This window comes from Oncorhynchus mykiss, chromosome 22, assembly GCF_057628025.1.
Source record: "Oncorhynchus mykiss isolate SJ-2025 chromosome 22, ASM5762802v1, whole genome shotgun sequence".
NCBI classification, from domain to species: Eukaryota; Metazoa; Chordata; class Actinopteri; order Salmoniformes; family Salmonidae; genus Oncorhynchus; species Oncorhynchus mykiss.
This window is the reverse complement of record NC_143043.1, coordinates 9921046-9948155: the sequence shown is the minus strand read 5'-3', so window position 1 is coordinate 9948155 and position 27110 is coordinate 9921046. Positions and strand designations below refer to the sequence as shown.

At 41.8% G+C, this 27110-nt stretch overlaps 1 long non-coding RNA gene across 1 annotated transcript in view; it reads right to left on the bottom strand.

Annotated features, from left to right (window-relative positions):
- LOC149972793 (uncharacterized) overlaps positions 1-27110 on the bottom strand; it is a 548532-nt gene that overhangs the window by 165198 nt on the left and 356224 nt on the right. The gene's annotated exons all lie outside the window — the stretch shown is intronic.

Here is a 27110-nt window from a genome sequence, read left to right as displayed (position 1 = left end):
AAGGAGAGAGCGATAAGACATGGAAGGAGAAGGAGAGAGGGTTAAGACATGGAAGGAGAAAGAGAGAGGGTTAAGACATGAAAGGAGAAGGAGAGAGCGATAAGACATGAAAGGAGAAGGAGAGAGGGTTAAGACAAGTAAGGAGAAAGAGAGAGGGTTAAGACATGGAAGGAGAAGGAGAGAGGGATAAGACATGGAAGGAGAAGGAGAGAGGGATAAGACATGGAAGGAGAAGGAGAGAGGGTTAAGACATGGAAGGAGAAGGAGAGAGGGATAAGACATGGAAGGAGAAGGAGAGAGGGATAAGACATGGAAGGAGAAGGAGAGAGCGATAAGACATGGAAGGAGAAGGAGAGAGGGTTAAGACATGGAAGGAGAAGGAGAGAGCGATAAGACATGAAAGGAGAAGGAGAGAGCGATAAGACATGAAAGGAGAAGGAGAGAGCGATAAGACATGAAAGGAGAAGGAGAGAGGGTTAAGACATGGAAGGAGAAGGAGAGAGGGTTAAGACATGGAAGGAGAAGGAGAGAGGGATAAGACATGGAAGGAGAAGGAGAGAGGGTTAAGACAAGTAAGGAGAAAGAGAGAGGGTTAAGACATGGAAGGAGAAGGAGAGAGGGATAAGACATGGAAGGAGAAGGAAAGAGGGATAAGACATGGAAGGAGAAGGAGAGAGGGTTAAGACATGGAAGGAGAAGGAGAGAGGGTTAAGACAAGTAAGGAGAAAGAGAGAGGGTTAAGACATGGAAGGAGAAGGAGAGAGGGATAAGACATGGAAGGAGAAGGAGAGAGGGATAAGACATGGAAGGAGAAGGAGAGAGCGATAAGACATGGAAGGAGAAGGAGAGAGGGATAAGACATGGAAGGAGAAGGAGAGAGCGATAAGACATGGAAGGAGAAGGAGAGAGGGATAAGACATGGAAGGAGAAGGAGAGAGGGATAAGACATGGAAGGAGAAGGAGAGAGGGTTAAGACAAGTAAGGAGAAAGAGAGAGGGTTAAGACATGGAAGGAGAAGGAGAGAGCGATAAGACATGGAAGGAGAAAGAGAGAGGGTTAAGACATGGAAGGAGAAGGAGAGAGCGATAAGACATGGAAGGAGAAGGAGAGAGGGTTAAGGAAAGATTCCAAATCAAAAGTAGGGAAGCTTTATTGACAGTGTTGGTTATTTATTCCCATGAAGGGTGATGGGAAATGTAAGAATAACATACTCTTTTGCCAAGAGCTAACACCACACACACACACACACACACACACACACACACACACACACACACACACACACACACACACACACACACACACACACACACACACACACATCGGTCCAGATATTCTAGTGTTTAAGGCCAAACCCTGTCAGATGGAGGTAAGTCAATCCCGGGGGGGCGGAGGTGGGGGGGGGGGGGGGGGGCTGTAAGTCTAGCCTATGGTGGGACAGGTGAGAGAGTGGGGATTGTTTTCAGGCTCCTGGGGACTTCATGATTGGCATGGCACCACACTGCCCACCCAACTTCAACAGTCTCAGGTAACCACACTCTCATGGGCCACATAATCACCCTGCTCTGTCTCTCTGTCTGCCTCCACAGGGACCATCTGGAGGAGAGAGAGAGAGAAATAGGTAGACACACAACTCTCTTATGTCCACCCGACCATACATTTTCATCCACACCCAAAAACAAACACAGGCAGACACATTATACACACCTATCCTGATGACATAAATCCTTTGAGAAGGCAAGGTAACACACAAACACACACATATCTGAGGATCCCCGCTCTTTGTTGCCGTAGTGACATTGTGATTGACACCCTAATCTCTGTGATTATCAGCTCACTGTGGTAACAGAGACACCTCTAATCCCATAATAATCTTTCAGTCAACACAAGAGTATCCAGACCTTTGACTCTATAGGACTATAGGTACTAATGAGCACTCTGAAAAATCTCCAACTCTTTGGGTCCATTGAAGACAACCAGAATTGTGATAATCAGCATGATTTCATCAAAATTACCAATGATACTTGTGACGTGTCCATGTATTTTCAGTTGGAGGTTTGAATTTTATAAGAGCTTTGTTGTTGTGTTAATTGATTGGTACTGTAGAGAAGCATTGGTCACCAGTCTCCCCTATTGATTACGATCAATATCAGTCTGAAAGGTAATTCCCCTCCACTGTAATATGCTTTATTTATTGTTTGATTCATTGGATGGGCATGGGAGTGATGCTCATGTCTAGTTCTTACTCTTGTCCACTCTTGTCACCCCAGAGGAAATTAGACTGGTTTTACTGTTGTGTGCTCATCCATCCATCCATCCATCCATCCATCCATACGTTCATCCATCCATCCATCCATCCATCCATCCATCCATCCATCCATACGTTCATCCGTTCATCCATCCATCCATCCATCCATCCATCCATCCATCCATCCATCCATCCATCCATCCATCCATCCATACGTTCATCCGTCCGTCTGTCCATCCACCCCCTTTCACCTCTCCTCAACCAAGGCAACTCCAGGCTTAGGTTTCTAGTTAAAAGCTGTTATTTTTCTACGAGGAACTCGGGGTCTTTTGTTGGTGAAGTGACAACTGTCTCCCTCCGAATAACTGCAGTGAGATGTGCCCAGCAGGGGTCCCAGCCCAGGAAGACAATGGATGTCACGACTTCCCCGAAAAAGACATTGGTTCGTGCACTCTGAATTTAACCCATTTTTGAGTGGCACAATTTGCCATTGTAAAGTGGAATAGATTATGTGTGATTTCTTTGTTGAGGAGAAGGCTCACCACTGAGCGTTGGCATCCAATGCTAAAATGAAATAGTGGTCAACATGGGGTGGAATATACTGTATAGCACCTACACTCAAAAGGCGAACCGCAGTCCGGATCTGGACCCAGAACGGAGTCGATGCGGGCCGCAGGTTCCAACTAAACAGTTATTTATTTTCATTTAGGAACTGTCAGCCTCGAACCCTGGTATCATATGAAAACACATGAGACATGGCAAAATGTCTAGAATTAGCTTAGTCATTTAGCAGACACTCTTATACAGAGTGACTTGCAGAGCAATTAGCGTTTATTGCCTTGTTCAAGTGCAGATCGGAAGTTTTTTCACCCAAAACCTTTCAATTACTGGCACAACGCTGTTAACCACCAGGCTACCTGCATGCATCCCAGGAATGTAGTTCTACAGAGCAGCTCTTTTTGTCTATGTGTGTGTTTGAGTGCCTGAATCAGACATCTCTGTATCTTTGTCTCTGGTAGAGAAAGGGAAGCTACAATTCACTCTTATTAAGGGACCTATGCAGCCTTGGGCAGACAGAGAGGCCTGTCGCTCTCCTTGTGTTTTCAGGGGGAAATAATCAAGCCCAGAGTTTTAGCCTTCCCTTTGTGTAGAAACCAGAGAACTTGTCTTCTGTATACGAAGAGTTTCGTTCCAAAGCGCTACATCCGCCAATTTCTCATATTTGTGTTTTTTCATCAGAAATGATTGCAAAATTGTTTCGCTGGAATGGAGTGTTCATATAGAGTATATTTGACTGTACTATGTGGTTGTCACACCTAGCTATCTTAATCTTAAGAGGAATTTGTACCTGTAAATCACTGTGGATAAGACAATCTCCTAATTGACTCAATTGTACATTTTTCCATACAGATCTCATATTACTGTATTGATTCATAATGTTGCATACATATATACAATACCAGTCAAAAGTTGGGACACACCTCAAAGCGTGGAGCAACTGTCAGGTGCCTTCACCGACATGTTCAAACTCTCCCTGACCCAGGCTGTAATGCCTACATGTTTCAAGCAGACCACCATAGTCCCTGTGCCCAAGGAAGCGAAAGTAACCTGCCTAAATAATTACCGCCCAGTAGCACTGATGTTGGTAGCCATGAAGTGCTTTGAAAGGCTGGTCATGGCTCACATCAACAGCATCCTCCCGGACACCCTATAACCATCCCTATTCGCATACCGCCCCAACAGATCCACAGATGACACCATCTCAATCGCACTCCACACTGCCCTTTCTCACCTGGACAAAAGGAACACCTATGTGAGAATGCTGTTCATCGACTACAGCTCATCACAAAGCTAAGGACTCTGGGATTAAACACCTCACTCTGCAACTGGATCCTGGACTTCCTGACGGGCCGCCCCCAGGTGGTAAGAGTAGGCAACAACACGTCTGCCACGTTGATCCTTAACACTGGGGCCCCTCAGGGGTGTGTACTTAGTCCCCTCCTGCATTCCCTGTTCACCCACGACTGCATGGCCAAACACAACTCCAACACCATCATTAAGTTTGCTGACGACACAACAGTGATAGGCCTGATCACCGACAACGATGAGACAGCCTATAGGGAGGTCAGAGACCTGGTCGTGTGGTGCCAGGACAACAACCTCTCCCTCAATGTGATCAAGACAAAGGAGCTGATCGTGGACTACAGGAAAAGGCGTGCCGAACAGGCCCCCATTAACATCAACGGGACAGTCGTGAAGAGGGCACGACAAAACCTTTTCCCCCTCAGGAGACTGAAAAGATTTGGCATGGGCCCCCAGATCCTCAAAAGGTTCTACAGCTGCACCATCGAGAGCATCCTGACCGGTTGCATCACCGCCTGGTATGGAAACTGCTCGGTATCTGACCGTAAGGTGATACAGAGTGTAGTGCGAACGGCCCAGTAAATCACTGGGGCCAAGCTTCCTGCATCCAGGACCTATATAACGGTACCGTAGCACCAAGTCTAGGACCAAAAGGCTCCTCAACAGCTTCTACCACCAAGCCATTAGACTGCTGAACAATTCATAAAAATCGCCACCGTTCAATTTACATTGACCCCCCCTCTCTTCTTCACTGCTGCTACTCACTGTTTGTTTGTTACCTATGCATAGTCACTTCTCCCCCACCTCTACATGTACAGATTACCTCAACTAGCCTGTACCCCTGCACACTGACTCGGTACCGGTGCCCCCTGTATATAGCCTTGTTATTCTTATTCTTATTGTGTTACTTTTTAGTCTTACTTTTTATTTTAGCCTACTTGGTAAATATTGTCTTCTTCTTGAGCTGTTGGATAAGGGCTTGTAAAGCAAGCATTTCTACACTTGTTGTATTCGGCACATCTGGCAAATTAAGTTTGATTTGATTTGACCTACACATTCAAGGGTTTTCTTTATTTTTACTATTTTCTACATTGAAGAATAATAGTGAAGACATCAAAACAATGAAATAACACATATGGAATCATGTAGTAACCAAAAAAGTGTTCAACAAATCAAAATATATTTTACATTTACATTTTTTTCAAAGTAGCCACCCTTTGCCTTGATGACTGCTTTGCATACTCTTGTAATTCTCTCAACCAGCTTCACCTGGAATGCTTTTCCAACAGCCCTGAAGGAGTTCCCATATATGCTGAGCACTTCGCTTCTTTTCCTTCACTCTGCGGTCCAACTCATCCCAAACCATCTCAATTGAGTTAAGTTCAGATGATTGTGGAGGTCAAGTCATCTGCAGCAGCACTCCATCACTTTCCTTCTTGGTCAAATAGCCCTTGCACAGCCTGAAGGTGTGATGGGTCATTGTCCTGTTGAAAACAAATGAAAGTACCCCTAAGCGCAAACCAGATGGTATGACATATCGCTGCAGAATGCCGTGGTAGCCATGCTGGTTAAGTGTGTATTGAATTCACCAGCAAAGCACCCCCCACCCCATCACACCTCCTCCTCCATGCTTCACGGTGGGAACCACACATGCAGATATCATCCATTCACCTTCTCTGCTTCTCACAAATTCACGGCGGGTTGGAACCAAAAATGTCAAATTTGGACTCAAGGGACGTTTCCCTTGAAACGTCCTGATTTCCTGATTGACTGACCTTCATGTCTTAAACTTTAAGACTTAAAGTAATGGTAGACTGCCGTTTCTCTTTGCTTATTTGAGCTGTTCTTACCATAATATAGACTTTTACCAAATAGCTATTTTCTGTATAACACCCCCACCTTGTCACAACACAACTGATTGGCTCAAACGCATTAAGAAAGTTCCACCAAAAATGACACAAATGAACTTTTAACAAGGCACACCTGTTAACTGAAATGCATTCCAGGTGACTACCTCATGGAGCTAGTTGAGAGAATGCCAAGAGTGTGCAAAGCTGTCATCAAAGCAAAGGGTGGCTACTTAAAAAAATATAAAATATATAAATATAAAATATTTTCATTAGTTTAACACTTTTTATATATATCTATATATACAGTACCAGTCAAAAGTTTGGACACATCTACTCATTCAAGCTTATTTCTTTAATTTTACTATGTTCTACATTGTAGAATACTAAGAAAGCTTGTGGCACAAGTGTTACTTTTTGAAACAGGCGTGCCAAGCTTGTAGCGTCATAACCAAGACTCGAGGCTGTAATCGCTGACAAAGGTGCTTCAACAAAGTACTGAATAAAGGGTCTGAATACTTACGTAAATGTGACATTTCAGTTTTTTATTTAATACATTTGCAAACATTTCCAAAAACCTGTTTTTGCTTTGTCGTTATGGGGTATTGTGTGTAGATTGATGAGGGGGAAAACACAGTTTAATCCATTTTAAAATAAGGCTGTAACGTAACAAAATGTGGAAAAATTCAAGTGGTCGGAATACTTTCCGAATGCACATGTATGTGAGTGTGTGCAGTATTTGTCTGTTATGATGCCTGTTCAATTGACATGGCGTGATGTTAACAACGGTATAAGTCTCCAGGTTATACAGGTTATATCAGGTTCCAGTCTTCTCCACTTACAATATGTTGCCCAGAGGACGGCACAGTGCATGGTTTCATATTCAACTCTATCAATCACAGGTAATTATGTTCTCACAAGCACGCACACAGACACACGCATGCACACACACATAGACACACACGCACGCGCATACACACGGGTCAGGCATGAAAACAAAAGGTGCATGTCAACCCTCTGCTTTCTATAATCCTCGTCTCACTTTCTGCTTTTCTCCACACTTCTGTTCTATTTGTTCACACTTCCTGTCACAAACTTTCTTACACAGAACTTGTTCTGAGCACTTGAAAAGCAAAAGTTCTGCCGTGTTATTTTGCAGTACCTGGGTGTAAGGATAAGGTGAGTGAACGTGAATTAAGGACATATAATTACAATCCTCTGTACCCTCCTGCCATTGTGTCAAATCTTAAGAGGTTTTAATTGTTCTGTCTCCACCACAAGGACAGTGTGGCTACAACAAGTCTGAGAGGGAAAGGCGCTGTACTCCCTCTTGTTGTTGAATAAGTTGAGCAAAAGATGAAACGAATAGACCGACAGAGCAATATCAAGAGTAGGGATGTCTGGTTCTCATGTATTATTCGTATATCTACTCAATGTACAGATATTGAAGGTGGATATGAAGAGTTTTATTCAAAAATGCAACATATACATTTTCAGAAGTTTTGGAAAATGTGCTTTTTTTGTTTAAAGTTTTTATAACAGAGATTGACGTGTTTTTCCACCATCTTATCATGTCATAGGGTTGTTCAATGTTCATGTATTTGTCTAAAATCTCTCTGGATTTATTTCAGAAACACAAATAATTATGTTTTGTTGCATATATATATATATAAACAGTGCATTTGGAATGTATTCAGACCCCTTGACTCTTTCCACATTTTGTTACTTTACAGCCTTATCCTAAAATTGAATAAATTTTTCATTTCCCTTATCAATTTACACACAATTTATTAAATATAAAAACTGAAATATCACATTTATGTTTTTTTAGTGACAGGGACTGGGAGACTAGTCAGGATCGAGGGAAAGATGAATGGAGCGAAGTACAGAGAGATCCTTGATGAAAACCTGCTCCAGAGTGCTCAGGACCTCAGACTGGGGCTCAGAAGGTTCACCTTCCAACGGGACAAAGACCCTAAGCACACAGCCAAGACAACGCAGGAGTGGCTTGGGGACACGTCTCTGAATGTCCATGAGTGGCCCACCCAGAGCCCTTATATAGACAGGTGTGTACCTTTCCAAATCATGTCCAATCAATTGAATTTACCACAGGTGGACTCCAATCAAGTTGTATAAACATCTCAAGGATGATCAATAGAAACAGGATGCTCCTGAACTCAATTTAAAGTCTCATAGCAAAGGCTCTGAATACTTATGTAAATAAGGTGTTTCTGTTTTTTATTTTTAATAAATTAGCAAATATTTCTAAAAATCTGTTTTCATTTTGTCATTATGGGATATTGTGTGTAGATTGATGAATATTTGTGTTTATGTAATCAATTTTAGAATAAGGCTGTAATGTAACAAAATAAGGAAATATTCAAGGGGTCTGAATACTTTCTGAATGCACTATAGATACATAAACAAAAGCACATATGCCAATATGCATGTATATGACCAGATCTGATGGACATCAAGACATTCTCTCGTGTTCAGAACTCAAGGATCATTTACTTTGGACTCAAATGTACAGGACCACTCACTAAGTCTCTCTGCTCCTCTCCTAGGGGTTTTTCTGAGAAACAGGACTAGCTGATCTTAGATCAGCCCTACACACTCAGATAAAAAGACAGATGTGGGAAGAAATTGAAATGCTTCAAAGCCAAGCATCTGCTGAGGGGAAAGATTCCTCGCTTTTTATAAGACACTCAGATCTTCACAACTCATCCCCCTCTCATTCATCCCCTGCATCATTTCCAAGACAGATTTATTCACCCTTCACCCCCCATTGTGTGTGTGTGTGTCTGTGTGTGTGTCTGTGTGTGTTTCTGTGTGTGTGTGTGTGTGTGTGTGTGTGTGTGTGTGTGTGTGTGTGTGTGTGTGTGTGTGTGTGTGTGTGTTACGGGGTAGTGGCTGTCACCCTTGATAAGGGGAGGCGGAAAATCAATCACCTCAATTGACAGCCATGTAAGTGATACTAGAAGACTGTCATTGGCAATCTCTCTCTCTCTCTGTCTTTCTCTCTCTCTCTCTGTATTTCTCTCTCTCTCTGTCTTTCTCTGTCTTTCTCTCTCTCTCTCTCTCTCTCTCTCTGTCTTTCTCTCTCTCTCTCTCTCTTGCTCTCTTTCTGTCTTTCTCTCTGTCTTTCTCTCTGTCTCTCTCAGTCTTTCTCTCTCTGTCTTTCTTTCTCCCTCTCTCTGTCTGTCTCTGTCTTTCTGTCTCTCTTTGTCTTCCTCTGTCTCTCTCTGTATTTCTCTCTCTCTCTGTCTTTCTCTGTCTTTCTCTCTCTCTCTCTCTCTCTCTCTCTGTCTTTCTCTCTCTCTCTCTCTCTTGCTCTCTTTCTGTCTTTCTCTCTGTCTTTCTCTCTGTCTCTCTCAGTCTTTCTCTCTCTGTCTTTCTTTCTCCCTCTCTCTGTCTGTCTCTCTGTCTTTCTGTCTCTCTTTGTCTTCCTCTGTCTCTCTCTGTCTCTCTCTGTCTCTGTCATTCTGTCTCTGTATTTCTCTCTCTCTCTCTCTCTCTCTCTCTCTCTCTGTCTCTCTCTCTCTCTCTTGCTCTCTTTCTGTCTTTCTCTGTCTTTCTCTCTGTCTCTCTCTGTCTTTCTCTCTCTGTCTTTCTTTCTCCCTCTCTCTGTCTGTCTTTCTGTCTCTCTTTGTCTTCCTCTGTCTCTCTCTGTCTTTCTCTGTCTCTGTCATTCTGTCTCTGTCTCTCTGTCTGTCTTTCTCTCTCTCTCTGTCTTTCTCTCTCTCTCTCTGTCTTTCTCTCTCTCTCTGTCTTTCTCTCTCTGTCTCTGTCTTTCCCTCTGTCTCTGTCTCTGTCGTCTCTCTCTCTCTCTCTGTCTGCCATTGGCTCTTATATCTGTCACCAGCCGTATGTGACGCTAACACACAAACGCATGCACAGTCGCTCACACGCACACGCACACGGCACCTGCTATAGACCCGGCAGGATTAGCGTGTTGTATAAGTTGTTTATGTCACAGTGTCCTTCTCATTATGCTACCAAGCATGTGTGTGCGTGAATGCATGTGCGTGTTGGAGGGGTGAGGGGGGCACCAAAGCCGTAGAGAGTACTTGGCAGAGTCTCCCTCTCGCTTCATCGCTCCTTCCCAAATCCTATTTGGCAGTGCCAGGCATTCTCTCCCTGGGATCTCCACAGCTCCGGTCTCCAAACGCAGCTTTAAGCCCCTCTCCTGGCTCCCACACTGGGCTTGGAGAGGAGAGAGACGGGGCGCCCAGCACCACCGCCAACGACACAGACACACACCTATTATCATTACGCTGCTACATGCTCCTTCCATGTACACTTACACATGACCTCATTCACATAATCACTAAGTTTAACAAAGTGTCTAAAACCCACATTCATAAAGTCACTCGCTCAATCACAAAGTCAACAAGGTTCGCGCACATACATGTACACTCACTCGCTCATTCACATCTCTTTTGTTTATTTTAAATCCAGTCATTTGATTCGGCTCGACAGTTTATGTGTGCCACGGCTGAGTATTTTGTTCTGATGGATGTTTACTGACTTTCAACACTGCTGGATCCACGACATGGAGCGATGAATTAGAAAATCTGAAGGGTGCATGTTCAACAACACACCACTAGATGGCGGCACATACTCATATTTCATCCTGAACGATTCCTCTAATGCAGGGATCATCAACTCGATTCATTTTTTCTTGAGGGGATGTTCAGGGGGCAGGTACAGGCCGGGTCAACAGGTAGCCTAGCAGTTATGAGCGTCAGGCCACCAGCCCTCTAAAATGACAAGATTGTAAAAATAATTACAAATATTTTGTGGAGTGCAAACAGATATAATGTATGACTGAAACATGATCATAACAAACCTGGCTTACATTTGTATATGATCACGTGTCTCTCTACTATACTTGGAAACATATTTCTTGAATTAAAATCAGATTTCCTGGTGTTTTTACAGTCGATTATGCCCAACAATTGTTACTTTTTTTTAAAATTGGTCAACCGCAGAACGTCATTGGCTGAAGTGCTATCCCTCTGTCCTCCTGTGACAATCTACCTTTCTGGCCCTAAACTGTCTGGTAACACAAGTGAGTCCCTGCATGCTCTTTTACCAAGGCCACTGTCCACAGTGTTTACTCATCATCCTCAGCCAGACATGCTCCCTGGGGTGGTGGAAGTAGACCTACACCTGTCACTACTCTCTAATGAACTGATATTAAACCACCCCAGGCTACATTTAGTACCAGTGGAAAACGCGCAGCACAGGAAAAATCGTTTTAGATCCCACTACCATCTTATTTCCACTGGGAATCAAAACAATGTATGGTTGGGCTAGTGACCTAGTGGCTTAGCCTACATGTTGGGAATAAGCTAAAACACTGATACAGGGTCAGATATTTTTCAATTTCCCTAGATTAAGGTTTGGATTGTGGTTAGGGTAATCTGATGTTAGATATGTTATTCAAAACAGCTTCTATCTCTGTTGCCTTCACATTTCCTCTCTCTTAGATTCAGTCATGGGAAAGTAAACAGCAACCTGAAATGAAGGAGTGAAGCAGACCAGAGTAACCTACCCTGAACTACCCACAGCAGCCACTGCTCCACCAGACCAGACTAACCTACCCTGAACTACCCACAGAAGCCACTGCTCCACCAGACCAGAGTAACCTACCCTGAACTACCCACAGAAGCCACTGCTATCCACTTCCTGTGATGTTGGTTACCCAGTGGCCTATTTACTGCTGGTCTCTCATGCGCTGTGACCTGCACCCCCTCAATTAGACAGCCAGCGGGCAGAGGAGCATTAGCGCTGACCCATTTCCTCCAGTCAACTGGAGCTATGGTGAGCAGTCATCTATGAGATAACCAAGGCAACAACCGAAAGTACAAACACTCCTCCTTGCTATTCATTGGGCCAAACATGAAACCAAACCATCCCATTCTATCTGGCCACCTTGCAGTCCAAACCTAGAACTCAGTTGGGGAACTGGTTTTAGCTTGAGTTAATCTTGGTGCTCTGGGGACAAATTTATTTATTTATTTATTTTTATTTCACCTTTATTTAACCAGGTAGGCAAGTTGAGAACAAGTTCTCATTTACAATTGCGACCTGGCCAAGATAAAGCAAAGCAGCTATCGACACATACAACGACACAGAGTTACACATGGAGTAAAACAAACATACAGTCAATAATACAGTATAAACAAGTCTATATACAATGTGAGCAAATGAGGTGAGATAAGGGAGGAAAGGCAAAAAGACCATGGTGGCAAAGTAGATACAATATAGCAAGTAAAACACTGGAATGGTAGATTTGCAATGGGAGAATGTGCAAAGTAGAAATAAAAATAATGGGGGTGCAAAGGAGCAAAATAAATAAATAAATAACATACAGTAGGGAAAGAGGTAGTTGTTTGGGCTAAATTATAGGTGGGCTATGTACAGGTGCAGTAATCTGTGAGCTGCTCTGACAGTTGGTGCTTAAAGCTAGTGAGGGAGATAAGTGTTTCCAGTTTCAGAGATTTTTGTAGTTCGTTCCAGTCATTGGCAGCAGAGAACTGGAAGGAGAGGCGGCCAAAGAAAGAATTGGTTTTGGGGGTGACTAGAGAGATATACCTGCTGGAGCGTGTGCTACAGGTGGGAGATGCAATGGTGACCAGCGAGCTGAGATAAGGGGGGACTTTACCTAGCAGGGTCTTGTAGATGACATGGAGCCAGTGGGTTTGGCGACGAGTATGAAGCGAGGGCCAGCCAACGAGAGCGTACAGGTCGCAATGGTGGGTAGTATATGGGGCTTTGGTGACAAAACGGATTGCACTGTGATAGACTGCATCCAATTTGTTGAGTAGGGTATTGGAGGCTATTTTGTAAATGACATCGCCAAAGTCGAGGATTGGTAGAATGAATGAATGAATGGTAACCCACCCTCAGTTATACATTCATCACAAAACAATGCCAGCAATACATTTCAAAACCACAACACAACATAGCCTATGTGACTTGTAATACTCGATTAATACTCGATTAAATCAAATCAAATCAAATCAAATTTTATTTGTCACATACACATGGTTAGCAGATGTTAATGCGAGTGTAGCGAAATGCTTGTGCTTCTAGTTCCGACAATGCAGTAATAACCAACAAGTAATCTAACTAACAATTCCAAAACTACTGTCTTATACACAGTGTAAGGGGATAAAGAATATGTACATAAGGATATATGAATGAGTGATGGTACAGAGCAGCATAGGCAGGATACAGTAGATGGTATCGAGTACAGTATATACATGAGGTGAGTATGTAAACAAAGTGGCATAGTTAAAGTGGCTAGTGATACATGTATTACAAAAGGATGCAGTCGATGATATAGAGTAGAGTATATACGTATGCATATGAGATGAATAATGTAGGGTAATAATTAACAGCGACAGCCAGTGCTAGCACATTAGCGCTGGAAGTGCTGGATCCCTATGCATTATTAATAGCATCGATGCTAATTGAAAGTCTTAACTCCACAAATGAAATATCTGGAGCAGACAATCAGACACCCTGGTATTCTGCAGCCAATTAATCTTATTCTGATGGGAGAAGAGGCTATTTTTAATTTGTCTTTCCATATGCTCAGCTCAACAAATACATAGTCATGGGAGTAAGGTGAGAATTGAGTTCTTGTTTACACTCTGAGCAATCCTGGCAAGCAATATGTTATGTCAGGCTGTATGCTAGACTAGAGCAATTAACATGTACTATCTCAATGACAGGCCTAATACATGCATTGTTATGGTTACTTATGGATGAAATAATGTGTGATAGCCTCTCTTCCTCTCTTACACTTAAGGCCATAATTGTTTTGTCTGCTGATGTGAGCGCTCTCTCTCTCTCTCTCTTTCTCTTTCAGTCTTGAAATGATTAACATTTATTTTGCCAAGTTGCCAACAATTACCACATTTGCAGTGTATTGCATTTTATTGTAAATCTATCGATGGGGTGAAATCATAGGGGACTTTTTGCCAAACATTAGTGTCCACGAGGCTAGGGTTTAAAGAGCGTGGAGGTAGGGGAATCCTCATTTTGAAAACAGCAGTGGAGGAAAAAGTACCTAATTTTCAAACTGGAGTAAAAGTGATACCTTCAAAGAAAATGACTCAAGTAAAAGTGAAAGTCATCCAGTAAAATACTTATTGGGTAAAAGTCTGAAAGTATTCGGTTCTAAATATACTTAAGTATGAAAAGTAGAAGTATACATTTAAAATGTCTTATATTAAGCAAACCAGATAACACAATTTTTTGTTTTTTCAATTTACGGCCAGCCATGGGCACAGTTCAACACTCAGACATCATTTACAAACTAAGCATTTGTGTTTAGTGAGTCCGTCCGCCAGATCAGAGGCAGTAGGGACGACCGGGGATGTTCTCTTGTAAAGTGCATGAAATAGACCATTTTCCTGTCCTGCTAAGCATTCAACATGTAACAAGTACTTTTTGGTTTCAGGGAAAAGGAGTAAAAAGTACGTTATTTTCTTTAGGAATGTAGTGGAGTGAAAGTGAAAGTAGTCAAATATATAAATAGTAAAGTAAAGCACAGACACCCCCCAAAAAACGACTTAAGTAGTACTTAGAAATACTTTTACTAATGTACTTTACACCACTGGAAAGCAGGTTACGGAAACATGTGGTAGTACACAGGGGAATGTCTCCTAAAATTACACCATTTTTTACACAAACTTCAGCTGAAGGGAAACCAACCCAGCCAGCAAAATGCTAATTCACATCATAAAAAATGTATGTAGACTAAACCTGAAATAGATGGATTTTAGGCCTATATCAATTATTGACAAAAAACTCTTCAAATAGAATATGACTATGCGACCACAGCCGGCAGATTGAAAATCACTGCATGAATTCCCTTTCCCAGAAATGGAAAAGGGGTTTAGGCTATATCAAAGACTGTACTGTGTTTCTAACAATGTCCTCAATGTTTGAAGGCAGGCGCAATCAGGTGGGACCATTCTAGCCAATGAGAGGGCAGATACGTGTGTGAACAACAGGCACAACTAATATCCCTTTCACACACAGTCTGTGCGAATGTTTTTTTTCATGAACACTAGTAATGTTTAACACCTCCTGAATTTGAACTGCAAACAGCCCTCATGGTTTAACAACATCCCCCACCTCCCTCCAGATTTGCCAGTTACCACTGATACAGATCCCTTGCCTTTTTAATCTAAAATACCCCATAATGACAAAGCGAAAACAGGTTTTTATCATTTTTTGCAAATGTATTAAAAATAAAAAACAGAAATACCTTCTTTACATACAATAAGTATTCAGACCCTTTGCTATGAGACTGGAAGTTGAGCTCAGGTGCATCTGGTTTCCATTGATCATCCTTGAGGTATCATCCTTGAAGTACCCCCCTGTCTACATTGACGGGACAGCAGTGGAGAAGGTGGAACGTTTTAAGTTCCTCCGCGTACACATCACGGACAATCTGAAATGGTCCACCCACACAGCCAGTGTGGTGAAGAAGGAGCAACAGCAGGTGAAGGAAGAACAACAGGCGCAACAGTGCCTCTTCAACCTCAGGAGTCTGAAGAAATTTGGCTTGTCACCTAAAACCCTCACAAACTTACAATTGAGAGCATCCTATCGGGCTGTATCACCGCCTGGTACGGCAACTGCACCGCCCACAACCGAAAGGCTCTCCTTTGCAATACACTGCAAGAATGGTGTGGTCTGCACAACGCATCACCGGGGAAAACTACCTGCCCTCCAGGACACCTACAGCACCCGATGTCACAGGAAGGCCAAAAAGATTATCTAGGACCACAACCACCCGAGCCACTGCCTGTTAACGCCGCTACCATCCAGAAAGCGAGGTCAGTACAGGTGCATCAAAGCTGGGACTGAGCGACTGAAAAACAGCTTCTATCTCTAGGCTGTTAAACAGCCATTACTAACACAAAGAGGCTGCTGCCTACATACACTCGAAATCATTGGCCACTTTAATAAATGGATCACTAGTCACCTTAATAATGTTTACATTTCTTGCATTACTCATCTCATATGTATATACTGTATTCCATACCATCTATTGCATCTTGCCTATGTCGCTTGGTCATCGCTTATCCATATATTTATATGTACATATTCTTATTCCATCCCTTTACTTAGATTTGTGTGTATTAGGTAGTTGTTGTGGAATTGTTAGATTACTTGTTAGATATTACTATCGGAACTAGAAGCACAAGCATTTCGCTACACTCGCATTAACATCTGCTACCAGTAGAATTTGATTTGATTTGATTTGATATCTCCCTCCTCCTCCCCTCAGTCTCTTTTACATTCATCTCGTCTCCCTTTCACTTTCCATTCTTCCTTGTCCTCCCTATCTCTTCCTCTCTCTCGTCCCTTCATCTACACAGAACAATACCTTATTAAGCCTTCAGGGCCTTTACAATGGGTGTGGTTGGCAGCAGGTTTATCAGTTGATGATTCCCACCAGGAGCAAAGACACATACGTAGAAATATAATATTAGTATCCTGGTCACTTCAACAACAAAAACACTTATTCACACACACACACTCACACACACACACACACACACACACACACACACACACACACACACACACACAGGGGTCGGAGACAGGGGACAGTAGAGAGAGAAATTGGGGAGAAGGAGAGAAAGACGGAGCGAGGGGGGAGCCAGAGACAGTGGAGCAACAGGGGGAGGAGATAGAGACTGGGGTGCGACAGGGGGAGGAGATAGAGACAGTGGAGCAACAGGGGGAGGAGATAGAGACTGGGGTGCGACAGGGGGAGGATATAGAGACTGGGGTGCGACAGGGGGAGGAGATAGAGACTGGGGTGCGACAGGGGGAGGAGATAGAGACTGGGGTGCGACAGGGGGAGGAGATAGAGACAGGGGTGCGACAGGGGGAGGAGATAGAGACTGGGGTGCGACAGGGGGAGGAGATAGAGACTGGGGTGCGACAGGGGGAGGAGATAGAGACTGGGGTGCGACAGGGGGAGGAGATAGAGACTGGGGTGCGACAGGGGGAGGAGATAGAGACTGGGGTGCGACAGGGGCCAAGGAAAGAAGAAAATGAAACAAAACAAGGGGGAAGTGGGTGTGTGTTTCAGGATGTTAACATTGAAAGACTTCCAAGTATACATACATCATGTATAGTCTTGTACCTGTAGATTATATGTTTGAGAGTGAGAGACAGTGGCTTGGGAAAACAACGGCAGATGTGAAATACATCCACCAAACAGAGAACCATAAAACATGTGTAGACTCCATTTAAAGCTCTAAAACATTTCTCTTAGCCAGTCTAACACCAGATATATAATCCTATTCATCCTTGACTCTGAGAAGCCATGCTAACTCACTATGTTGTACATATGAAAGGGGTAAACCTGCAAGAAAGTGGTAAATAGGGGGCTGTTTGAAAGGGGTCAACATTGCTATTTGAAAGGGGTCATTATAAACATTGCTGTTTGAAAGGGGTCATTATAAACATTGCTGTTTGAAAGGGGTCATTATAAACATTGCTGTTTGAAAGGGGTCATATCAACATTGCTGTTTGAAAGGGGTCATTATAAACATTGCTGTTTGAAAGGGGTCATTATAAACATTGCTGTTTGAAAGGGGTCATATCAACATTGCTGTTTGAAAGGGGTCATATCAACATTGCTGTTTGAAAGGGGTCATTATCAACATTGCTGTTTGAAAGGGGTCATATCAACATTGCTGTTTGAAAGGGGTCATATCAACATTGCTGTTTGAAAGGGGTCATTATAAACATTGCTGTTTGAAAGGGGTCATTATAAACATTGCTGTTTGAAAGGGGTCATATCAACATTGCTGTTTGAAAGGGGTCATTATAAACATTGCTGTTTGAAAGGGGTCATATCAACATTGCTGTTTGAAAGGGGTCATATCAACATTGCTGTTTGAAAGGGGTCATTATAAACATTGCTGTTTGAAAGGGGTCATATCAACATTGCTGTTTGAAAGGGGTCATATCAACATTGCTGTTTGAAAGGGGTCATATCAACATTGCTATTTGAAAGGGGTCATTATAAACATTGCTGTTTGAAAAGGGTCATATCAACATTGCTGTTTGAAAGGGGTCATTATAAACATTGCTGTTTGAAAGGGGTCATATCAACATTGCTGTTTGAAAGGGGTCATTATAAACATTGCTGTTTGAAAGGGGTCATATCAACATTGCTGTTTGAAAGAGGTCATATCAACATTGCTGTTTGAAAGGGGTCATTATCAACATTGCTGTTTGAAAGGGGTCATTATAAACATTGCTGTTTGAAAGGGGTCATTATAAACATTGCTGTTTGAAAGGGGTCATATCAACATTGCTGTTTGAAAGGGGTCATTATAAACATTGCTGTTTGAAAGGGGTCATTATCAACATTGCTGTTTGAAAGGGGTCATATCAACATTGCTGTTTGAAAGGGGTCATATCAACATTGCTGTTTGAAAGGGGTAATTATCAACATTGCTGTTTGAAAGGGGTCATATATACATTGCTGTTTGAAAGGGGTCATATCAACATTGCTGTTTGAAAGGGGTCATTATAAACATTGCTGTTTGAAAGGGGTCATTATAAACATTGCTGTTTGAAAGGGGTCATATCAACATTGCTGTTTGAAAGGGGTCATTATAAACATTGCTGTTTGAAAGGGGTCATATCAACATTGCTGTTTGAAAGGGGTCATATCAACATTGCTGTTTGAAAGGGGTCATTATAAACATTGCTGTTTGAAAGGGGTCATTATAAACATTGCTGTTTGAAAGGGGTCATATCAACATTGCTGTTTGAAAGGGGTCATTATAAACATTGCTGTTTGAAAGGGGTCATATCAACATTGCTGTTTGAAAGGGGTCATATCAACATTGCTGTTTGAAAGGGGTCATATCAACATTGCTGTTTGAAAGGGGTCATTATAAACATTGCTGTTTGAAAGGGGTCATTATAAACATTGCTGTTTGAAAGTGGTCATATAAACATTGCTGTTTGAAAGGGGTCATATCAACATTGCTGTTTGAAAGGGGTCATTATCAACATTGCTGTTTGAAAGGGGTCATTATAAACATTGCTGTTTGAAAGGGGTCATATCAACATTGCTGTTTGAAAGGGGTCATTATAAACATTGCTGTTTGAAAGGGGTCATATCAACATTGCTGTTTGAAAGGGGTCATATCAACATTGCTGTTTGAAAGGGGTCATTATCAACATTGCTGTTTGAAAGGGGTCATATCAACATTGCTGTTTGAAAGGGGTCATTATAAACATTGATGTTTGAAAGGGGTCATTATAAACATTGCTGTTTGAAAGGGGTCATATCAACATTGCTGTTTGAAAGGGGTCATTATAAACATTGCTGTTTGAAAGGGGTCATATCAACATTGCTGTTTGAAAGGGGTCATATCAACATTGCTGTTTGAAAGGGGTCATTATAAACATTGCTGTTTGAAAGGGGTCATTATAAACATTGCTGTTTGAAAGGGGTCATATCAACATTGCTGTTTGAAAGGGGTCATATCAACATTGCTGTTTGAAAGGGGTCATTATAAACATTGCTGTTTGAAAGGGGTCATATCAACATTGCTGTTTGAAAGGGGTCATATCAACATTGCTGTTTGAAAGGGGTCATTATAAACATTGCTGTTTGAAAGGGGTCATATCAACATTGCTGTTTGAAAGGGGTCATTATAAACATTGCTGTTTGAAAGGGGTCATTATAAACATTGCTGTTTGAAAGGGGTCATTATAAACATTGCTGTTTGAAAGGGGTCATATCAACATTGCTGTTTGAAAGGGGTCATTATAAACATTGCTGTTTGAAAGGGGTCATATCAACATTGCTGTTTGAAAGGGGTCATTATAAACATTGCTGTTTGAAAGGGGTCATATCAACATTGCTGTTTGAAAGGGGTCATATCAACATTGCTGTTTGAAAGGGGTCATATCAACATTGCTGTTTGAAAGGGGTCATATCAACATTGCTGTTTGAAAGGGGTCATATCAACATTGCTGTTTGAAAGGGGTCATATCAACATTGCTGTTTGAAAGGGGTCATTATCAACATTGCTGTTTGAAAGGGGTCATATCAACATTGCTGTTTGAAAGGGGTCATATCAACATTGCTGTTTGAAAGGGGTCATATCAACATTGCTGTTTGAAAGGGGTCATTATAAACATTGCTGTTTGAAAGGGGTCATTATAAACATTGCTGTTTGAAAGGGGTCATATCAACATTGCTGTTTGAAAGGGGTCATTATAAACATTGCTGTTTGAAAGGGGTCATATCAACATTGCTGTTTGAAAGGGGTCATTATAAACATTGCTGTTTGAAAGGGGTCATATCAACATTGCTGTTTGAAAGGGGTCATTATAAACATTGCTGTTTGAAAGGGGTCATATCAACATTGCTGTTTGAAAGGGGTCATTATAAACATTGCTGTTTGAAAGGGGTCATATCAACATTGCTGTTTGAAAGGGGTCATTATAAACATTGCTGTTTGAAAGGGGTCATTATAAACATTGCTGTTTGAAAGGGGTCATTGTAAACATTGCTGTTTGAAAGGGGTCATTATAAACATTGCTGTTTGAAAGGGGTCATATCAACATTGCTGTTTGAAAGGGGTCATTATAAACATTGCTGTTTGAAAGGGGTCATATCAACATTGCTGTTTGAAAGGGGTCATATCAACATTGCTGTTTGAAAGGGGTCATATCAACATTGCTGTTTGAAAGGGGTCATATCAACATTGCTGTTTGAAAAGGGTCAACATTGCTGTTTGAAAGGGGTCATTATAAACATTGCTGTTTGAAAGGGGTCATTATAAACATTGCTGTTTGAAAGGGGTCATATCAACATTGCTGTTTGAAAGGGGTCATATCAACATTGCTGTTTGAAAGGGGTCATATCAACATTGCTGTTTGAAAGGGGTCATTATAAACATTGCTGTTTGAAAGGGGTCATATCAACATTGTTGTTTGAAAGGGGTCATTATAAACATTGCTGTTTGAAAGGGGTCATTATAAACATTGCTGTTTGAAAGGGGTCATATCAACATTGCTGTTTGAAAGGGGTCATTATCAACATTGCTGTTTGAAAGGGGTAATATCAACATTGCTGTTTGAAAGGGGTCATATCAACATTGCTGTTTGAAAGGGGTCATATCAACATTGCTGTTTGAAAGGGGTCATATCAACATTGCTGTTTGAAAGGGGTCATATCAACATTGCTGTTTGAAAAGGGTCAACATTGCTGTTTGAAAGGGGTCATATCAACATTGCTGTTTGAAAGGGGTCATATCAACATTGCTGTTTGAAAGGGGTCATTATAAACATTGCTGTTTGAAAGGGGTCATTATAAACATTGCTGTTTGAAAGGGGTCATATCAACATTGCTGTTTGAAAGGGGTCATATCAACATTGCTGTTTGAAAGGGGTCATATCAACATTGCTGTTTGAAAGGGGTCATATCAACATTGCTGTTTGAAAGGGGTCATTATAAACATTGCTGTTTGAAAGGGGTCATTATCAACATTGCTGTTTGAAAGGGGTCATTATCAACATTGCTGTTTGAAAGGGGTCATATCAACATTGCTGTTTGAAAGGGGTCATATCAACATTGCTGTTTGAAAGGGGTCATATCAACATTGCTGTTTGAAAGGGGTCATATCAACATTGCTGTTTGAAAGGGGTCATATCAACATTGCTGTTTGAAAGGGGTCATATCAACATTGCTGTTTGAAAAGGGTCAACATTGCTGTTTGAAAGGGGTCATATCAACATTGCTGTTTGAAAGGGGTCATTATCAACATTGCTGTTTGAAAGGGGTCATTATAAACATTGCTGTTTGAAAGGGGTCATTATCAACATTGCTGTTTGAAAGGGGTCATATCAACATTGCTGTTTGAAAAGGGTCAACATTGCTGTTTGAAAGGGGTCATATCAACATTGCTGTTTGAAAGGGGTCATTATCAACATTGCTGTTTGAAAGGGGTCATTATAAACATTGCTGTTTGAAAGGGGTCATATCAACATTGCTGTTTGAAAGGGGTCATTATCAACAATGCTGTTTGAAAGGGGTCATATCAACATTGCTGTTTGAAAGGGGTCATATCAACATTGCTGTTTGAAAGGGGTCATATCAACATTGCTGTTTGAAAGGGGTCATATCAACATTGCTGTTTGAAAGGGGTCATATCAACATTGCTGTTTGAAAGGGGTCATTATAAACATTGCTGTTTGAAAGGGGTCATATCAACATTGCTGTTTGAAAGGGGTCATTATCAACATTGCTGTTTGAAAGGGTTCATATCAACATTGCTGTTTGAAAGGGGTCATATCAACATTGCTGTTTGAAAGGGGTCATTATAAACATTGCTGTTTGAAAGGGGTCATTATAAACATTGCTGTTTGAAAGGGGTCATTATAAACATTGATGTTTGAAAGGGGTCATATCAACATTGCTGTTTGAAAGGGGTCATATCAACATTGCTGTTTGAAAGGGGTCATTATAAACATTGCTGTATGAAAGGGGTCATATCAACATTGCTGTTTGAAAGGGGTCATTATAAACATTGCTGTTTGAAAGGGGTCATTATAAACATTGCCTTGTATTTTGTACAGGTAATATACCACATCTTCTGAAATGGGTATAGGTCGTTTTTTCCTAAAGTTGCCAGAATGCCAGGGGCGTTACTAGGATTTGAAAACATTCAGGGATTAGCCCAAAGCCAGTAGGGGCATTTTCGACCAAATGTCAACGGCTAAATGCATGAATTCGGTGCACCATGAGATGAACATTGAGCGATTAGAACATTGAGAGATTCGATTTTTTGGAGGTAACTTGCACCTTCCCACCTGCCACAGCAGACACTGCCAGTACTCAATTAAAGTTGTAATTGTGGGTCTCTATACTCTGGAACCCTTTCTACTTATGGAACACTCTCTACTCTGGAACACTCTCTACTCTGGAACACTCTAAACTCTGGAACACTCTCACTCTGGAACACTCTCTACTCTGGAACACTCTACTCTGGAACACTCTAAACTCTGGAACACTCTCTACTCTGGAACACTCTCTACTCTGGAACACTCTCTACTCTGGAACACTCTCTACTCTGGAACGCTCTCTACTCTGGAACTCTCTCTACTCTGGAACGCTCTCTACTCTGGAACACTCTAAACTCTGGAACACTCTAAACTCTGGAACACTCTAAACTCTGGAACACTCTACTCTGGAACACTCTAAACTCTGGAACACTCTCACTCTGGAACACTCTCTACTCTGGAACACTACTCTGGAACACTCTAAACTCTGGAACACTCTCTACTCTGGAACACTCTCTACTCTGGAACACTCTCTACTCTGGAACGCTCTCTACTCTGGAACACTCTCTACTCTGGAACGCTCTCTACTCTGGAACACTCTAAACTCTGGAACACTCTAAACTCTGGAACACTCTAAACTCTGGAACACTCTAAACTCTGGAACACTCTACTCTGGAACACTCTCTACTCTGGAACACTCTCTACTCTGGAACACTATCCATCACCTATTCTTCTGTTGCTGTCTGTGTCTTGTCTGTTGCTGTCTGTGTCTTGTCTGTTGCTGTCTGTGTCTTGTCTGTTGCTGTCTGTGTCTTGTCTGTTGCTGTCTGTGTCTTGTCTGGTGTCTCTCTCCATCACCTATTCTTCTGTTGCTGTCTGTGTCTTGTCTGGTGTCTCTCTCCATCACCTATTCTTCTGTTGCTGTCTCTGTGTCTTGTCTGGTGTCTCTCTCCCTCACTTATTCTTCTGTTATTAAGTCTTATCTGGTGTCTCTCTCCATCACCTTTTCTTCTGTTATTAAGTCTTCTCTGGTGTCTCTCTCCATCACCTATTCTTCTGTTGCTGTCTCTGTGTCTTGTCTGGTGTCTCTCTCCATCACCTATTCTTCTGTTATTAAGTCTTATCTGGTGTCTCTCTCCATCACCTATTCTTCTGTTATTAAGTCTTATCTGGTGTCTCTCTCCATCATATCCTACTCTTCTGTTGCTGTATGTCTTGTCTGGTGTGTCTCTTTACTCTTGCAATCCAAAACGTTCAATATGATACTGGGGTAGTTTAACTGGTTTTGGGCCTGTGTCTGGGTCATCCTCTTCCTTACCAGTTCCCCCTGGCTGATGCTGTTCTAACTCTGAATTGATAATTACCTCTGTCCTGCGAGATGTTGGCATGTGCGCAGGATTGAAACAAACCCAATCTTAATTTACGTTGTGATGCAGTCACAACCACAAGTCTCGCAGTCACAACCACAAGTCTGGTTTTGGACGAGACTGACTTTATGACCAAAATTATCCTATTTACACTTTGTAGTCAATTTTAACAGTGGAATAAATGTTTGTGGCTCTTATCGATGCCACATGGACTGTTTTCTAAATGACAAATTGACAGGACCAGGGCAACTCAACTGTAATGAAAAATACAAGTGTCTGAAACACAACTCTTTTTTTGTACCTTTATTTAACTAGGCAAGTCAGTTAAGAACACATTCTTATTTTCAATGACAGTCTAGGAACAGTGGGTTAACTGCCTTGTTCAGGGGCATAACGACAGATTTTTACCTTGTCAGCTCAGGGATCTAATCTTGCAACCTTTGGTTACTAGTTCAATGCTCTAACCACTAGGCTACCCTACTGCCACCCGGCTACCCTGCTGCACTAGGCTACCCTGCCTCCCCACTCTAAATATGACAGATAAGAATAAGCATCCTAGGCTATATGAATATAACGAGACATGAGCCCCCCAAAATACCTGTAGACTGGAATAAGTTATAAGACCTCTGAAATGGTTCATGAAATTAAATGGTTCATTTAATTTCGTCAGTTCTTCCAGCTAATGTGAGATTTTTTAGATTTACATACCATTTGAGGATGCAGAACTTAACAAAGTTAACCATTTTCACTGTAGTGTCCAAAACATCTTTCAAGCTGTCAGACATTCCCTTGGCAGCAAGAGCCTCTTGGTGGATGCTGCAGTGTACCCAAGTGACGTTGGGAGCAACTGCTTGCACATTACCACTCCAGCATGTCTCCCTGTCATGGCTTTTGAGCACCATCAGTACAGATACCAACATGAGCAGCAGCTACGCTTGGCTACATATGGACTGTTAGTGGAATTCCCTGGAGAGAGTAACGGTTAATGTGATTGGATGTTAATTATTTGACTGGGCTACCTAGTGTTGTTATTTGTGTTGTTCTTTTTTTAGAACACTAGATGGTTTAATTAGATTTTTTGGCAGTGAAACGAGGCTACTCAGGCGAGAAAAAAACCTCACCCAAATGTATAGCCCCATTGGAAAATATAAATGTTTGGAAATGTGAAGAATTATTATAATTATTTTGAATGTGAATCACATTTCTATTTGGTGTACCTCCGATGCACAGCCACAGAGTCAGAACAGCTTTCCCATTTTGACATCAATAGGCGGATATCCCAGCCGATCACAACACTGGTGGATAAGTAATTATTTCACTATTACTGCATATATATTATGGACCTTTTCTGAAATTACAATGCAAAAAAATAAATCCTATGTGTAGCACCTTTAACATCTCAAAAACGCAACAACAATAGGAAGTAAGTAGCTAAGTGAATAACAAGAGTAATAAACATGAATAATTGAAAGAAAAGCACATTTTTGTCCATTAAAATAACATCAAATTGATCAGAAATACAGTGTAGACATTGTTAATGTTGTAAATGACTATCGTAGCTGGAAACAGAATAATATATTTTAAGGAATATCTACATAGGCGTACAGAGGCCCATTATCAGCAACCATCATACCTTTGTTCCAATGACACATTGTGTTAGCTAATCCAAGATTACCATTTTAAAAGGCTAAATAATCATTAGAAAACCCTTTTGCAATCATGTTGCACAGCTGAAAACTGTTGTTCTGAATAAAGAAGCAATAAAACTGGCCTTCTTGAGACTAGTTGAGTATCTGGAGTATCAGCATTTGTGGGTTTGATTACAAACTCAAAATGGCCAGAAACAAATAACTTTCTACTGAAACTCTGCAGTCTATTCTTGTGCTGAGAAATGAAGGCTATTCCATGCGAGAAATTGCCAAGAAACTGAACATCTTGTACAACGCTGTGTACTACTCCCTTACAGAACAGCGCAAACTGGCTACAACCAGAATAGAAATAGGAGTGGGAAGCCCCGGTGCACAACTGAGCAAGAGGACATTAGAGTGTCTAGTTAGAGTGTCTACATTAGAGTTTCTAGTTTGAGAAACAGACACCTCACAATTCCTCAACTAGCAGCTTCATTAAATAGTACCCGCAAAACACCTGTCTCAATGTCAACAGTGAAGCGGCGACTCCGGGATGCTGGCCTTCTAGGCAGAGTTGCAAAGAAAAAGCCATATCTCAGACTGGCCATTAAATATAAAATATTAAGATGGGCAAAAGAACACAGACACTGGACAGAGGAACTCTGCCTAGGCCAGAATCCCGGGGTCGCCCCTTCACTGTTGATGTTGAGACTGGTGTTTTGCGGGTACTATTTAATGAAGCTCAACAGTTTCCCGAGTGTATCAAGACTGGTCCTCCACCCAAAGGACATCCAGCCAACTTGACACAACTGTGGGAAGCACTGGAGTCAACATGGGCAAGAATCCCTGTGGAATGCTTTTGACACCTCGTAGAGTCCATGCCCCAACGAATTGAGGCTGGGGGTGCAACTCAATATTAGGAAGGTGAGAGAGAGCCTCAAATTTCACATTTTTTTTTTTTTATTTTTTTTTTTACATTAATTTGTACATATCCACTGTATACATGAAATGCGGTAAAGTTTGTTCCTGTTTTAGCAATGTCTTTGGTCATGTTCGTGTGGGTCAAACAAACCTCCTGAATGGTTGGTTGACAGTAGAACATCCCACAATGCAGGTGATGGCAGTATGAAGTTGGTGCAGAGCAACTGCAGAAACTTTCAGTCGACTGAAGTCAAAACTTCTTGACCTTTAATCTCCCAAGTGGCACAGCAGTCTAAAGCACTGCATCACAGTGTTACAGGTGTCAATACAGACCCTGGTTCAATCCTGGGCTGTATCAAAACTGTGATTGGGA